The sequence below is a fragment of the Schistocerca piceifrons genome, chromosome 2, assembly GCF_021461385.2.
Source record: "Schistocerca piceifrons isolate TAMUIC-IGC-003096 chromosome 2, iqSchPice1.1, whole genome shotgun sequence".
NCBI lineage: Eukaryota > Metazoa > Arthropoda > Insecta > Orthoptera > Acrididae > Schistocerca > Schistocerca piceifrons.
The window spans coordinates 15,226,406-15,242,190 of record NC_060139.1 but is presented as its reverse complement, the minus strand read 5'-3'; the positions used below and the strand labels follow the sequence as shown (position 1 = coordinate 15,242,190).

At 42.8% G+C, this 15,785-nt stretch overlaps 1 protein-coding gene across 1 annotated transcript in view; it reads left to right on the top strand.

The window, feature by feature from the left end:
• Positions 1–15,785, top strand: part of LOC124778024 (actin cytoskeleton-regulatory complex protein PAN1-like) — an 856,035-nt gene that overhangs the window by 545,389 nt on the left and 294,861 nt on the right. The window lies entirely within an intron of this gene.

Genomic DNA, 15,785 nt, shown 5'->3' with positions numbered 1-15,785 from the left:
CGTTTACAGGGGAAGCATTCACCTCAGGCTTGGACAAGTCGTTCTGACATGGGATTATCGTCTATCCCTTAATCTTTAATTTCTTGTCGAGTTTTATTTTATTATTTCGGTTCCGCATTCACCTCAGGAGTGAACAAGCCAGTCTGACATGGGATTACCCCTCCTACCATAGGTATTCTAGCTCGTTATATGTCACGACTGAAACAAAAACACTGCGAGTGACGTTTCATCGTTGGCGCTAACATAGTCTCTGGTCGCAGTCTACTACGTTACGTATGTGAAATTGCGTTACTTCTTCAAAAGTCGTATTATTTCCTGACAGTGGTGGCTGTTGTCGAATATTCGGGTTTTTACAATGAATTACAGTTACACGTGTGCTGTGAACGGTTTATACAATAATGCCTAAACGAATCTGTGCTTGTGTGCTGCACGACTAAGAGTCACATTGTGGTGACAGCACTGCAACGTTCCATCATCTACGCTCCGTCATTTACGCGCTATGTGAAGCCTGTCAAGGCCACAAGTAATGAGTCAATGTAAGTTCGGTAAGTTTCTTTTCGTCAACTGTTTACTAATGATGCACTAAGAATTTCTGTAAACGGCGAGTGCCTGTCCTTTGTGATTTATTATGGTGTCAATCTTAACGCAACACTCACTTCTCTTTCTTAAAACTGCAATTATTCGTGCTGTTGAAGCAACTGTTAAATCCTTCCAGTGTGTAGATACGCTAGAACTTCCTGAAGTTCCACTGTTTCTGGGGTATAAAATATTAACAGGATAAAAGTTTGAAACTACGGCTGATATCTGTTATTACCCTCCAGTGAAGAATAACTTTCCGTCAAGTCCCTGTGGATCAATCATAGTCCCTTCCGGCTATCACATACTTATCGCACCGTTTCTAATTTGGGATCTGTTAATGAACAATATACTGAACTGTAGTTCGGATACAGACGCGAGGGGATACTGACGCAGTATATAGATCTGAAGATGATACAGAGCTCGAAAGTAGCCAAGTTGTAAAAAAATGTGCAACTGGGACTGAAAAATAAACGATGAATTACTTTTTAAGTATTACAGGAATATTAAATAAAACTGCCTATGGCTGAGGCAAGAAGTATTTTTTCGCGCCACAGCACTTTTATGTTTAATAAAAGTCTTGTTAAAAACAGTCTTCTCCTTTACGCATTCTTAGCGCTGCCTCAAACAGAGAATTTCCTTCTAAAGCAGCGAGTGCTTTGAAAATTCACAGTTTTCCACCGAAGATGTAACCTTGAAGATACAGACCTGGAAAAAATTCTACATAGATTGATAACATGTTATTGTACGATTACGTTTCAAAACTTAAGAAATATGCTTTACTCTAATACTAATTACATTTCTTGTGTGGACAAAATAAAAATACCTAAAATTTACATTTGATTTCTCTTTTGTTTATTAGGTTAGTATACGCCCTACTGAGCAGTGTAGTACGGACAGCAAACACAGTATTTTACCTCCACTTCGCGGTCATGCTGATGTGTAGCAACGTAACGCGGTAAGTACCAGTTTTATAGTATGTGCTACATAACAGTATCTGATAAGCTACGTGAATTCCTTGGCTAACGGCTTTCGGCTCAGATTTAAGTAAGTTTAATACTTTTATGTTAAGTTCGATGTTGCAACAGCTAACAAAAAGAAAATAGTATGCTCGAAAAGATAGACACAAACGGTAAACAGAGCAAATACGGAAAGAAGTAAAGAAATTACTGACTTAGAACGGCAAAATAAATAGAAATTTAAGAGAAACTGGTTATCCGTATCAGGCATCATATAATATTTCAAACTGCCTGCTCTATCAGCTTCGCATGAAAATAAAGATTCATCTTTGTGCTTTACATTTAAACAAACATAGCAAAACATAAATCGTAATAATTGTGTTCGGTATTTTGTGTAGTGACTGTAACTAGCATTTTGTGGCGTATGCTTATACTTACGACTGCGGAATGTATGATGGGAAACCAGAGACCGAGATCTGCTTTACAGTTTATAGACACTGGTAATGCCCGTGGCAACTTTACGTTCCCACCCCGTCGCGCAACGGACGGACGCTGCATGAATTATCGGCTATCTTGCTCCCGATTCGGTTTTGACTGCGCAGTTATAAGAAGCTGAGAGCGGGTTTCTTCGTATTACATTCCAAATAACTGAGGAACTTGCGCTAAATGCTACTCGGAGATTAAGTTGGCACAACTTAAGGAACCGTGGCGGCCCCTTATAATGTATTCTGTGAAGCTCGATGAACGCCTACAGCTTCTATTTAATCATAGGCACTCGTCGCTGCAAACGCTACATCGCATAATATAAATTACATAGTAACTGAATTCTAAAGTCGAGAACATACATCATTATAGATATTGGTGATCATTCGTAGCACTTAACAGAATGCATGTACATCAGTCACAATGTGTGTATTATTGCTTATGACGCTTTTCAGCATAGCTGCCGTCAGACTGTCAGTCTGTCACCACACCTTGCTCATTACAGCGGTTGCCGTACATTGTACCTGAGCTTCATGTTTTTTTTTTTTTTTTTTTAATCTGATAATAGTTAATGCCGAAAATCGTAAAAAAACAATAATTAACACATTGATATCCAGATATATTCCTTCTGCATGAAACACTGTCTGAAGTGCTGCGCCATGAATTTATACAAGAAATGATGACCAAAATGACTTCAGGATTTTGACGATACTCATCAACTCACCAACTTTTGCGTAAAACTTATAGCTCTGAATTAAGCAGAGGGAAATCGGCAGCGTGTCCTGTGGCGGAAAGCCCTCGTGAAGAGGTCTTGTCGATATCAAGCAAGGCCTATCTTCCGACCAACTCTCCTATCAAGTTTGGCAGTTACCTTAAGCCGCTGTGTAATTCTAAATGCACTGCTCTATATGGTAGTCTGAATAACATTTACAGACGTTTGGGATGATGGTAGACTGCCTAGTTGCCTTGACCTAACGTAATCATCTAATTACAAATAACATTGGTGGCAGCGGACACTGCTACATCCGTCACATCTGTGTGATTCTGTTCATTCTTCTACTGCCACTTGGTCTCCTCTCGAGGGCGATGTGGTTATGTCGAACGCTCAGGTTTTCGTAGAGAATGAAGTCGACAGATGCACCGAGAACAATTCACACGTGTCAGTACTGCCTGTCTGTGCTAACTACTGCAATAGAGTTTTCTACGAAACAGATATGAGTAAGAGATTGTGCTACTTACTACTGTTTTACTAAGGTATAACTGATACTTGAATAAAAACCATGTTGCCTGAACACTGCAGTCAAAATTAAATCCGCCCACAACGTGGTTTTAACAGCTCGGTGCCTTACTTGGCACGGTCTTATTCACAGTGGTGTACCCTCGCCTTTCCACCACCTCTGAACTTACGCAGCCATTCGCAAGACGACCTAAAGTTTACTGTGGACTCCGAACACAGTGCACCATGGCATTTTTCAAATAAACAAATCATTATCTGAGGCCAACGTAGCGAAAAGTTACAGGAAAAATATGACGGCTGACCGAGGATTGAGTTGGTAATCTGACACTTTACTCGTTATTAACACTGACCACTCAGCGAGATTACAATTGTTGCATTATTATGATCTTCAGTTCAAAGACTGCTTTGATGCATCTCTCCATTCTAGTCCATCTGTGCAGCCCTCTTCATCTCCGCAAAACTATAGCAACCTACATGCAACTGAAACTGCTTACTATAGCCAAGCCTAAGTCTACTTTTAGAGCTAGCCCTCCTTTATCCAACTTACGATACTTTGATGCCTCAGTATGTTGTGTGTCCTGCCAACTAATCCCTCCTTTAGTCACTTTCCACCATCACTTTTCTCTCCGTTCCGTTTCAGAATCCCGTCGTCGGTAAAATGATCTACCCACCTCAACTTCAACGTCAGTCTGTAGCACCACATTTGAAAAACTTCTATTTCCTTCTTATCTGAAGTGTTTCGATCCACTTCTCACTTTCGGACAAAACTAAACTCCAGACAATAACTTTAGAAAAGACTTACAAGGGGAACTCCCCATCGCATCCCTCTCAGATTTAGTAAGATGGCCCAGTGGACATCCCGTAAAATACTGAACACAGATCAAGCATGAAAACAGGAAGAAGGAAAGATAAATAAATACGTGTAAAAACTGTGAATGCTCCAATCTTCACAAGTGCAAATCGAGAGCTATTAAACAGCTGCAGCGCCTTGGTGAGGTGGTCCCGGCGTTGCACTACAACCTGCACAAGCCGTGCTCAAAACTCTCCCGTGTCATTCATTTATAATTATTTATTTATTTTTTCACATTATGAATTGCCCGGTCGGGTCACTGAAATGTCTGTTCTCTTTCTGTAGCCTTGGCTGTTGTTATACTATAGACTGATTATAGAATATGAGCCATGTGGCAAGAATACGTTACCGTCGCAAGTAAATGTGGTGAATAGGGAGAGCAGGAGAGATGCCACATAGACGTCTCACGGAAATGAAAACAACAAATACACGGTTGTGAAATGTGTTACAACAAAGGAATTCAAGAGTCAAAACTTCCAAAAGCGGGACGCCACTTCAAAAACTTGTGTTTTGACGGAGCACAGGGAAACTGTGTGGTTGTGAAATTATTGTGTTCTCTTGTTGCAGCTTGTGTTGTAAACTATTATGTTTTAACTATTGCCTTGGGAGCGATCACATTCATACGACACCTAAATCGGGCAAAGAGGCGTATCTCACACACTTACCCGGCGTACAAATTAGGTGCGTCGGTAAGAGATTCCAATCATATGACACGCGTACTGCCACTAACGCCGTGTGTGACACAGCAGACTTGTTTTCCGGTGGTGGATTCTGTAGACTAGTCGCTTTGTAATCAAAAGTTTGCGGTTACCATTCAAAAGCCACTTCCTTTCGGTTGCTAGTAAAGTAGTTGTGCAGATTCACCTGTCATTATAGGTTCCTCGCTATTGCAGACAGACGTTACACCACGACACTGACACAAATTTGAATACACCCAACAGCAGAAAAAATGTGGCACGATGAAGGATTGAACACGGGTCGCCCGCTTGGCAGTCGAACACCGTTACCACATTTTTTATCTTATTTTGTTCCTTGATGTTCGCCACGCGGAGTGGCCGCGTGGTCTAGGGGGCCATGTCACGGATTGCACGGCACCTCCCGCCGGTCATGGGTTTGTGTTTTGTTCTTAGCATAAGTTAGTTTAAGTTGTGTGTAAGTCTAGTGACCGATGGCCTCGGCAGTTTGTCCCCTTGGGAATTGACACACATTAAAATTTTTTTGCTTAATGTTAGTTGCATTTGTTCGGGGCGGCCGTCCCAAGACACTTGTTCAAGTTCAGTGTTAGTCCATTCACTCAGTTTTTTTTTATTACAGAGGACAGCTAACTCTCTGACCGAACACGTTGAGCTACCATTCCGGCGAAACCACGAAGCCTTTGACGTCTCAGGCTGCTCTATATTGCACTTCGTGTCGTTGGACCGTTCACTGTTTCTATTTTGCTTATTTTGCTTTTTTTCACAGTTCAGTAGACCTTCTCCCTCATTTCATGCTGGATCAGTTTTTGAGGGGGTTTCCACTGGGCCCTCTTACCACTAAATCTGAGGGGGATATGCGGTGAGGAGTTTCCTTTGTTAGATTCGATGTTGAGAAATTTCTATATTTCATAAACGTTTTTCTTCCGTTGGCAATCTGCGTTTTACTCCCTCTCTACTTAGGGGAAACCCAATTATTTTGCTGCCCAACTTTCAGGTTATCTCTCTCACCTAATTACCTTAATGAAACCTTAGGTTTTTTTGATGGCATTGACTCTCTAAGAATCTCTTGATTTCCTTAATGATTCATTTGACTGCACTAGAAAATAATGACTTTTTCAAAAGATAAAGAACAGTGTGAAAACGTACTGCTGTAACAATCTTTTAAATTATGGAGCAGGTGCATTATTTAAATTCAAAGCAGGGTGAGTGAGTACACATTGTAAAGATTTTTCTCTATGGACGGGTTACTTTTTTCGTTTGAGGTTTGATACAATACGGAGTTTCGGTTTTGCAGAAGAGGAATCAGTGGTGTCTGAGAGCACGTGTAGGGTCACCGTACGCCCAAAGACTGGGCCCAGAAAAGGTCCGGAATGAGATGAGGGTTTTTCATTTTGCGGCTGGCGCGCGAGACCTCTTCAACTCTTTTCTCCAGTCAGATAATGCCCTAAGGCTCGGACAAAAAAAAAAATTATGAAAAAGAGCATGGCGAGGAAAGGCAGCGACGTGGCACGCACGCTCAAAAATTGTAATAACTGTTCCCATCAGCACATTTTAATAAAGCGGAAGACGGACGGCTGGTGGCCCGGTCGGGGGTAGATATGAATCTGCGCTGAATGAACACGGGCGTGCTGGCTGGCGGTCCGCAACTTGCTCGTCGGCGGCGGAGTCGAGTTGCAGCGGACCAGGAAATTAAACCGAGCGCTCGCTTCATTAGGCCGGCGGCGGTGGTGGGGGCGCGCCAGGGCTGCCACCACCCGCCGCAGCGCGAGGGAACTCCCCGGCAGCAGGGGGGGCACAGCGCTGCCGCGCCGGGGAAGTCCCCGACAATAGCGAACGCGCTGGTTCTCCGATGGAGCAGGCGTCAATGGCTAAGCGGCGATGACAAATAGCATTGTAGAATATAACTCGAACGTGATATCATTTCCACCAAGCTGTTATTTCAAACAGTACCTTATTACTCAGTACCTGCTAGTTTCGAGGTCTGATTATTCTAAAAAGCATAACAGCGTCATAATCTGTTTAAAAAAAAAGTCACATGTCATGCACAGTTATGCATAGTGTGGTCGTCAGTGTACACATCCTCAGAATAAGTATCTGCAAAATGAATGCTTGAACCTAATTTTGTGGCTATGTATTCCAAGGTTGTGTACGCTGACCACTGACGACCATGGTACGCATAACTGTGAATGACATGTGACATTTGATTCACACCACTTCAGTGCATCCACACCTATTATTGGGGAGGAGGGGGGGGGGGGTGAGGCGGCTGACAGAGGGGAGAGGGGTGTCATCACCTGTTAACTTTAAAAATTCAGGTATTGTCTCAGCACTCACTTACGTTATTTTACCATAGTGGGATTTGTAATTTTGTGTCTTTTCAATCTATTTTATTGTTTGCTATGTTTTTGAAACTTAGTGCAAATGTTCCATTACACGTACATAGCTTTTTCATGATGAAAAATTAAATGGTCGTATGGCATTGTTGGCCGGGAGACACCATGCGGGAAAGTTCGGCCGCCGTATTGCAAGTCCTTTTTATGATGGTCCCTCTGTAAGAGAGGACAAATATCTGAAAGCGAAGGTTTGGGTTTTACCATACCTGCACAGAGCAAAACCCTACATTGTGCATAAATAGCATCATTGATGAAATAATTTTCATTAAATAGCTTTTTCCTAACAGTCAAAACGTCAGCTTTAATGTGCGTGGAAATGCAGTCGTTTAGACGTTATTCAGACGTACAAGAAAGAAAAAAAAACATGATGGAAGAGGTTAAAAGGCTCTGTGCACTGCAGCGTAAATATTCTTTGATGTGATGATACGTACAGTGTTTCTCTAGCACATATATGTCAATGTTCTGAAATATTTACACGACGTTTTTTCTATTGTTTCACTTATCAGCAGTGTATTGTCCAGTCTTCAGCAAGAGCATCCTTTAAAATCCTATCATTGCATAGTCCATAATATTGATACTATATATTCTGAGTTTTTGTATCAAGGATGATATTTAATAACGCGATGAGCTGCCAGCTTTTTATGGAACATTGGAAGGTGACTTACCCTCTGGCCAGCCGGGGTGGGCGATCGGTTCTAGGCGCTACAGTCTGGAACCGCGCGACTGCTACAGTCGCAGGTTCGAATCCTGTCTCGGGCATGGATGTGTGTGACGTCCTTAGGTTAGTTAGTTTTCAGTAGTTCTAAGTTCTAGGGGACTGATGACCTCAGCAGTTAAGTCCCATAGTGCTCAGAGCCATTTGAACCATTTTCCCAGATTAAACAGGACAAAAAAAGTATTTCAGATTTGGCTCTTATATCCCTAGTGTTTTTCTTTGGTAATTACGTATTGAAATGTATATGAAGATTCCATCACTATGAATTTATGTGTAAATAAACTGTCAAGCTTCCAGTGTTTCTGATACTGAAAGTTCAGGCATGCAATATTAGCAACCGGCTCTGAGACATAGTTTTCTAATGCGAATATCATCCAAAAAACAGAGGGTTGCTAAGCGAGGAATAAAGAGCCGACTGTTAGGATTTACTAGGAGGCACGAGGAACCAAATGTATCAGGAGACAGACTGAAGTGGAGGATGTAATTATCACCGTAATGAAAATGAGATGAAGGTGAGTGGCAGACGTGCCAGGCGAATGGATGGTAGACACATTAAATATATTCTTTTCTGCATTACAAGAGATACCAGAACACCGAGGCAGCTAACACAGCGAACGCGGTTATGGAGCCTCCTAGGTATGTAGACTTTTTGTGGACGCACTCCTCACGTTCCAAATAAAAAGAGACAGCAAAAAAAATTAATTCTGTGATTTCAATTACATAAAAATTTTGCTTATTAGGTTCTTTGTTGATTGATACCAAACAAGGGCCGGTCAGTTAATTAATTAAAAAGCTCTTAAATTAAATTAATAATTTTGTGTACCAATACTAATTTTCTCTGGCCAACAAACCCGCACCCATAGCTCTCCTGCATAGAGGGCTATCGCCTATAGCGGACACAGTAGTTTTCCCATCCCTCAATTAATTAATGCAATCAATTTATAAGATGGCGAAAATTCTCAAAGTTCTGAGCTGTTGCATTCCAACTTATACCGTGGCTACGCCGACTTATGGGAACAGAAACTGTTCCCGCGTTCTGAGAATGGGCATCAAAGCTGGTGCCCCAACCCGAACTTCACACGGCAGGATCACCCAGCCTGTCTGGGGCCACGGCAACGACTACCTCTTCCACTCAAGATTACATGGGCTACGAGAACTTTTTTGCCACCTGCGGAAGCTCAGTTGCGGATATTAGATGTATCTCTTCGCGGATAGCAGAATCGCGGCAGTTATTACCACTTTAGAATGCTTTTGTCGCTTCCCATACTTGAGAACAGCCTTGTGCGAACACCAGCCAGTATCGTACAGCATGGTTCGTGACAGGAAGCGAGCAGCAACTGCAGTGATTGCTACCGCGCAATGATGTCCACCGTACCGCACGCGTTCCAAGAAGCTACTGCAGGCGGGTATAAAAAGGAAAGCGCAACGGAAAATACTGCTCGCAAAAATGAAGATTTGGTCCTGCCTGACTACACCCTGAAGCAGACCTTAGGATCTCTTAATGGTGATATTATCTCCTCCTTCTTGCTCTTTAACATACAAATTGCAACATTAACATAAATGAACGACTAGTAACTACTAAATGATGAATGTTGTTTCTGCTTATACATATATTGTAGATTAAAACCCCTTCTTATATATTACACATGTTTATATATCAATGTACAATGGACACAAAGAGACACAAATGAATTTCAAAACTAATATTACTGATCAATTGCCCAAATTTGCCCCTTTTTATGGCTACGCGATCTAATATAAATACCACGAGATGGCTGACATCATCTACGTACCAAGCACTAGAAGACACTACTTTCAGAGATCAGTGGTGTACAACCTTAGTGGAAATAGAATTTACGTGATCACAGCTGTTTAGCGTCATAGCCCTAATAAGCCGAAGCAATTAGCAATATCACAGTATGTACTGTGTCTGGTGCATCGGAGTGATGGTTCTCACACATGTCTGCGACGATGGAAGAACTCCAGCCATGAAATAAAAAAGTCATTCAAACGCCAGGACAGCAGAAGGCTGTCAACGTGAGTACAGACAGAAGAAGTGCTCTCAATCACTGAACTGTGCGTACTCAACGACGACTCCCTACCCGCAGGCGAAGTTCATAATCGCATAAGTTCGCAACAGTACAGCGCCTAACCGTCCTAACTGTAAAATCTCTTGAGAGCAAAGGCAGCAAGTCCGTCTATACCAACAAGAGCTGATACTGAGCGACCGTCAAACACAAAACGGAAGACTTCTTTCTCTCTACCGCTGGCTTCCCAGTGAAGCTCAGCTCCCCTCCCTCGTAACTGCAGAAAGCGAATCATATCTCTAAACCAAGGAATATCCCCCTCTCTTTTGTCGTCCAGTGCGTAAAGTTAACGACGAAATACCTACACCCGTTAATTAGGAATTCCGGCAATGGTACGCTTCTCAGAGTAAAAATCCTCAGAAATAACCCAGCCTGCGTGATTTCATAGATAACGCTTCCTCATTCCTGTCTGTGGCGTCCAAGATTTTCAGAGTTTCCGAAGTATCCTTCTGACCCCGCTACAACACCGGCCGGCCGTCGCTGTACTGTGCTTCAGCGCTCAGGTGTTCGACCGTAAGTCTTGGCTACTTCCTGTGTTAAGCAGAGGAACACCCAGTGCCTGAGTTACGCCTGTCGTTTCCTTTCCACTGGCGTTCCAACCTATGCTAGTATAGGCAATCATTCATTGCGCCATTTTGATAATAAAGGCAATCCATCACCCCTTTCATGCAGTAATCGTTTACAACTATTTACAAGGTGTACGTGACAATGCCAGTCTTCTTTAAATATTCATATATACGATGTATAAGCTATCAAATGATACCTAATTCTGGTTTTAAATCACGGCAAAGTATGTAGACGAGAGCTTGTAAGGTGCGAAATTATAGCCGCCTCACAGTGTTTGGTATCGCGATTCCACCGACAGTAATATGGTAAACGCGCACATGCCGCCCTGGCTCTCGCGATCGTTTCGGAACTCATGGCTTGCAACTCTCATTTTCCGCGGTTCGTCTCTTATAATCAGTTCCTGCTTTCCCTCAGGAATGGGATAATTTACTGTTAATTTTTATTGTGCATTTGTTCAAATATCTGTGCTACAGGAAGTCAGCTGTCCCCCAACCCAGCCAAAATTGTGAGTGTGCTAGGGAAAACGTAACAGAACTACCTAAAATTTGTGTTTTTTCCGGTTTTCAATGTATACACTGCCTTTTATTGACTGAAGCTTTCCACCTATCCATTTACTAGAGGCAGGACGTTCAGTACTTGACCAAACTTCAATCAAATAAATTGTGCACAATGAATATATTTATTTCATAAAAATGACCTAATGAGACTTGGGTTGACCACCTAATAATGTATTTAATTAGTGCCAAGGAGTTCATGTAAGTACGAAGTGAAGGAGGATTCCCAATCGAATTACTTTGTTACAAAATTTGGTTTTAAAATACAGACATGAATTTGATGATACTATCTGACTGAACGTCAGCAATCTTAAGTACACAAGCTAATTCGCTGTTAGGCATGGGTAATACTAAAGTCTTGGCAAAGACAGCAACAAAACGGGGCTGAACGAAGTCCGATATTTGCCCAGTGATTGTGTGATTACCCCGAAAGCATGGTTATCTAGGATGTACGTACTACCTCAACAAATAAGTTGAAGGTGCTCTTAAACTCTTCATAAAGTAGCGAGCTACGAAACGATTGCTCAATTTCAACATCGCATTTACCGATAACTGGAGCTCGCGCCACATTACCGGACTGTGCACGTAGCAGGGCAGCATTCATGATCAGCTGCTAAGTGTTGCTGGCGTAGAGGAAGCCGGTGAAGAAGTGTTCTACTAGGCTCTCGGCGGTGGAGTAGTGTTGCTTCGTTCTCCAGACAAAATCTCTCTTCGGTATCTGTGCCCCTTTAAGTGCGACGATCAGACTGTTTTACAAACCTCTGCCCAAAGGCGAGGTCGTAAGTAAATCAACAATCTCCGAGTTTGAAACGTGAACCTATGGAACAACTCAGTTCCTGTCTTTCTGACGTCCCCATCCTGCTATGGAATTCACTCTCTGGCATACCCGCTGGCCACGTTTTGGGCTTTATGGAAGCCAGCGCTCGTATCCGCCCTTCAGCTAAGTTATCTAGTAAGGGATCTGGTTCTAAATTTACGACATACTGGACGGACTCCTTCGTATGAAGACTTGGGTCTCGTGGTTTCTCACGGCTCCACAGTGTGCTCACCTGTGATGTGAGGGACGACTTTGCAACTAGAGAACAAACTTCTTTAGTGCGACAGTTATGCCTCACCACGCCAGCCCTCGAAGCTCATCAAGTTGTGTTCTCCCGCTACGTTAACATATTCTGGGAAGGCATCGGACCGCACCTAGTGCAAAATAATATATAGCGACTGCTCTGTGACTCACCACGGGCGGTACGCGAAACCTGAACAGTGCCACGGCCGGCGATTTGTACGGTCGGCGGCACAAGACTTTGCGATATCTAGCCTCCAGCCACAGAGCGTGGTCGCTCCTAAGTATAGAACGAGAGCTGAGCAATACAAGATCTTCAGGCTGTACTTCAACCTGGAATTCTCTATTCACGAAAGTTATTGGAAGAATAGAATGCAACGCCAGTATACAGGGTCGTCAGAACCAGTCTGAAAACTTGTAAGGGTGTTACATGGGAAATAATGCTGAAAAATATTTGTTAGGATACGTTGCGCCAATTCCGAGTTATTTAGCATTAAAGTTAGCCATTCAGACCGTTACGCGCAAATTCAAGCACTTCCATGAGCTAAAATGTTGTAATAGCGAAAAGAAATAAAAACTTTGAGGTTTGCCGATGACACTTTAATTCTGCCTGAAACAGCAAAGGACTTGGAATCGTGAGTTAACACTTGTTCAGGTGCTCGTTACCGGTTAAAATGTCCCTTTCTCGGTAGTGATGAATTTGAACCCACAGCGTACTGTATCCAGGCCTATGCGTTTAGGCACAGGAAAGTGACAGAGAGAGGAAGGCAGCGTTTTTAAAAAAAAGAGGAAGGAAGATACGGCAAAGGCGTGAAACGTTAACGCTACTCAGTGATCAGACCTTCGGACTTTTCCGACTCGCAAACTGCTGCCTACAAGGCAGTACGATGAACAATCTAGGATCATGAGATCTGTCATCAACATGTTGCCAATTCGTCCAGGCGTTACTGCCAGTAGATGAATCCTGATGCTGCTGCTGCTCATTTAATGAAGCAGCTCCTGAATTGACCTCGCGAGATTGAGTGTATCTAGTGGTAGACATCCTTAACGTCAGAAAAATCTGAGGAGATATCGAAAATAGAATCCGAGTCCTTCCGTTCGGCCGTAGTGACGCTAACCATCCGGTTCGGAGGTGGTCACAGAAAACCCAAGTCTGATAAAACAAAACAAACGGACGATTAGCGTCTCTTCAGAATTTAATCGCGGTCTGTAATTACTGTGAAGCAATTTGTGTTTTCATGTGATCTTTTAAAGGCCAGTGCGACTTGATTGTAAGTTGTAGTCTAAATGGACTGTGATATAATTCAACCGAGGAAGTCACAATTTTTCCGTCAGGTAATGCGTAATGCAGCACTTACATGAAATAAATGCATACACGAGTAGAAACAACAGCATGAAAAATCGTTGGTCACCCGCCTGTGATGTGGTGATATCTGTCGTAGTCTAGCATGACATTCTACGAGGGTCATTCTGATCACCTAGTCAATGATTATTAGCGGATTGCGTTCACAACTGAATGTTGGCTGTAATGCTTGACAGAACACGTTGTACAGCCTTGGTGATCATGAAGTGTGTGCGAGACGGATACAGTGGATTCTTATGCAAGACTAAAAAAGTTGTCAAAGGGAAATCTAGGGGGACGTGCTGGACCAATAATACGCTGAAAGTGACAGTTTTTCATTATCACCGGAGATTAGATCAGGTGTCCCCACCACAAGCTGAAATCCAAAAGACAGTCCACAGAGTCTCGACATGTGAAGAATTGAAGACACTGTCGTTTGCTGGCAAAGTAATGTGCACAGTCTACTGGGGTAGGCAGGGTGTAGCTACTTTATATGTCACTGGATGCCTGAAATAACTGTTAACCAAGACTTCTGCAAGACCACACTAAGTAGGCCGAAAGCCAGAGAAGAACACAAACTTCCATTTGCAAACTCTTTGCCAAATTTGTCTGCAGTGTCACCACATCCAACATTTAGTACCTCCACACATCCACCTCTTTAGGCCAATGAATGGTACATTGCGTGGGCAACATTTTCCAGACTCACGATGCTGACGTCAGAGCTGTAAGAAAGTGGCCAGCCTCAGCCGCTTAAAAAGCTTGACCCAGTTCCGTTATAACTGTGCCTATGAAAAATAAAAGTCATAGAATATGTTCCCATAATCACCGTATTTATTAAAAGATGTCTTCCCCTGAATCACAACACAGCTGAAATCGTTTTAAAGGTGTTGTGAAACAGTTATTGTAGTCATTTTTGGAATTACATTTGCTATTGCAGTACAATTTCCTCGGATGTCCTTAACTACGTAGAAGCGGTGTCGTTTCATTGTCAACTTCAGCCGGCCGGAGTGGCCGAGCGGTTCTAGGCGCTACAGATGGAACCGCGCGATCGCTATGGTCGCAGGTTCGAATCCTGCCTCGGGCATAGAAGTGTGTGATGTCCTTAGGTTAGTTAGGTTTAAGTAGTTCTAAGTTCTAGGGGACTGATGACCTCAGAAGTTAAGTCCCATAGTGGTCAGGGCCATTTGTCAGCTTCAATTTTGGGAACAACGAGAAGTTAGCTACGGTGAAATCCGATGAATACGGCGGGTGATCCAAGATTGTGATCCGTCTGGTGGCAAAAAACTTGCGCACAATCTTCGCGTTGTGGGCTGGGGCGACAAGAAACCTGCTCCTCGGTATTCGGATCGAATTCTCGCCCCAAAAACACGAAACTTAAACAATGTTTGATGTTGCTGAGCAACAGTCATACAATATTTTTTAAAGGAACATACTGCCATTTGACTGTGTTATTGTTTATTTAAGTACAACCCAAGTTTTGGCCTTTTGCGCCATTTTCAACTATTTGAGTTTATATCTTTAACATATATTGCAGGACACTTTAACATGTTTACCAGAGTAAGCCCGTTTCCGCTAAACCATACTTTTAAACAGTGCGTGGTGTAAAAACACCAAAGAAATTCTGTTTCTACTAAATACAGACATTCCAACGTAAGCCCGTTTTTACTAAATACAACGTGTTCCACGATTATTTGCTGATCTTTTGCAAAATGGTGATTTTACATCTGGCATTTAATGGTGAGCCAGTGTTTTCTTAAATTACGGACAACTTTGAACTTGACAACATGTTAAGTGTTCGATGAGAATTCTGGATTGCTGCCGGATCATGTTGACTTCTTGCCACGATATTTCGTCTGGCAATCGTCCACCCATCTTCAGGTGAGTGTCCGTCATTGGAGACTGCAAGTTCCCGGAGTCAACTTTATAGCAAAATATTGGCGCGAAAACGCATGCGCATTAGCCTCCGTCACAGGAGCGTCCTCTATCGATATCTCATCGAACATTGAATACGCCGGGAAAATTTCAAGAATCACAACATGTTAAGTGTCCTGAAATATATGTTAAAGACGTAAAATCAAATATCTGAAGTTGGCATAAAAGGCCGAAATCTCGGTTGTACTGAAACAAACGATAAACAGTCAAATGGCGGTGTGTTCCGTTAAAAAAATAGCAGAAACTTGATGTTCCCTCGCTGCTGCACCGCCGTTTTCGAACAAGTGATAGACACGCACTGTTGCCGGCCGGAGTGGCCGAGCGTTTCTAGGCGCTAC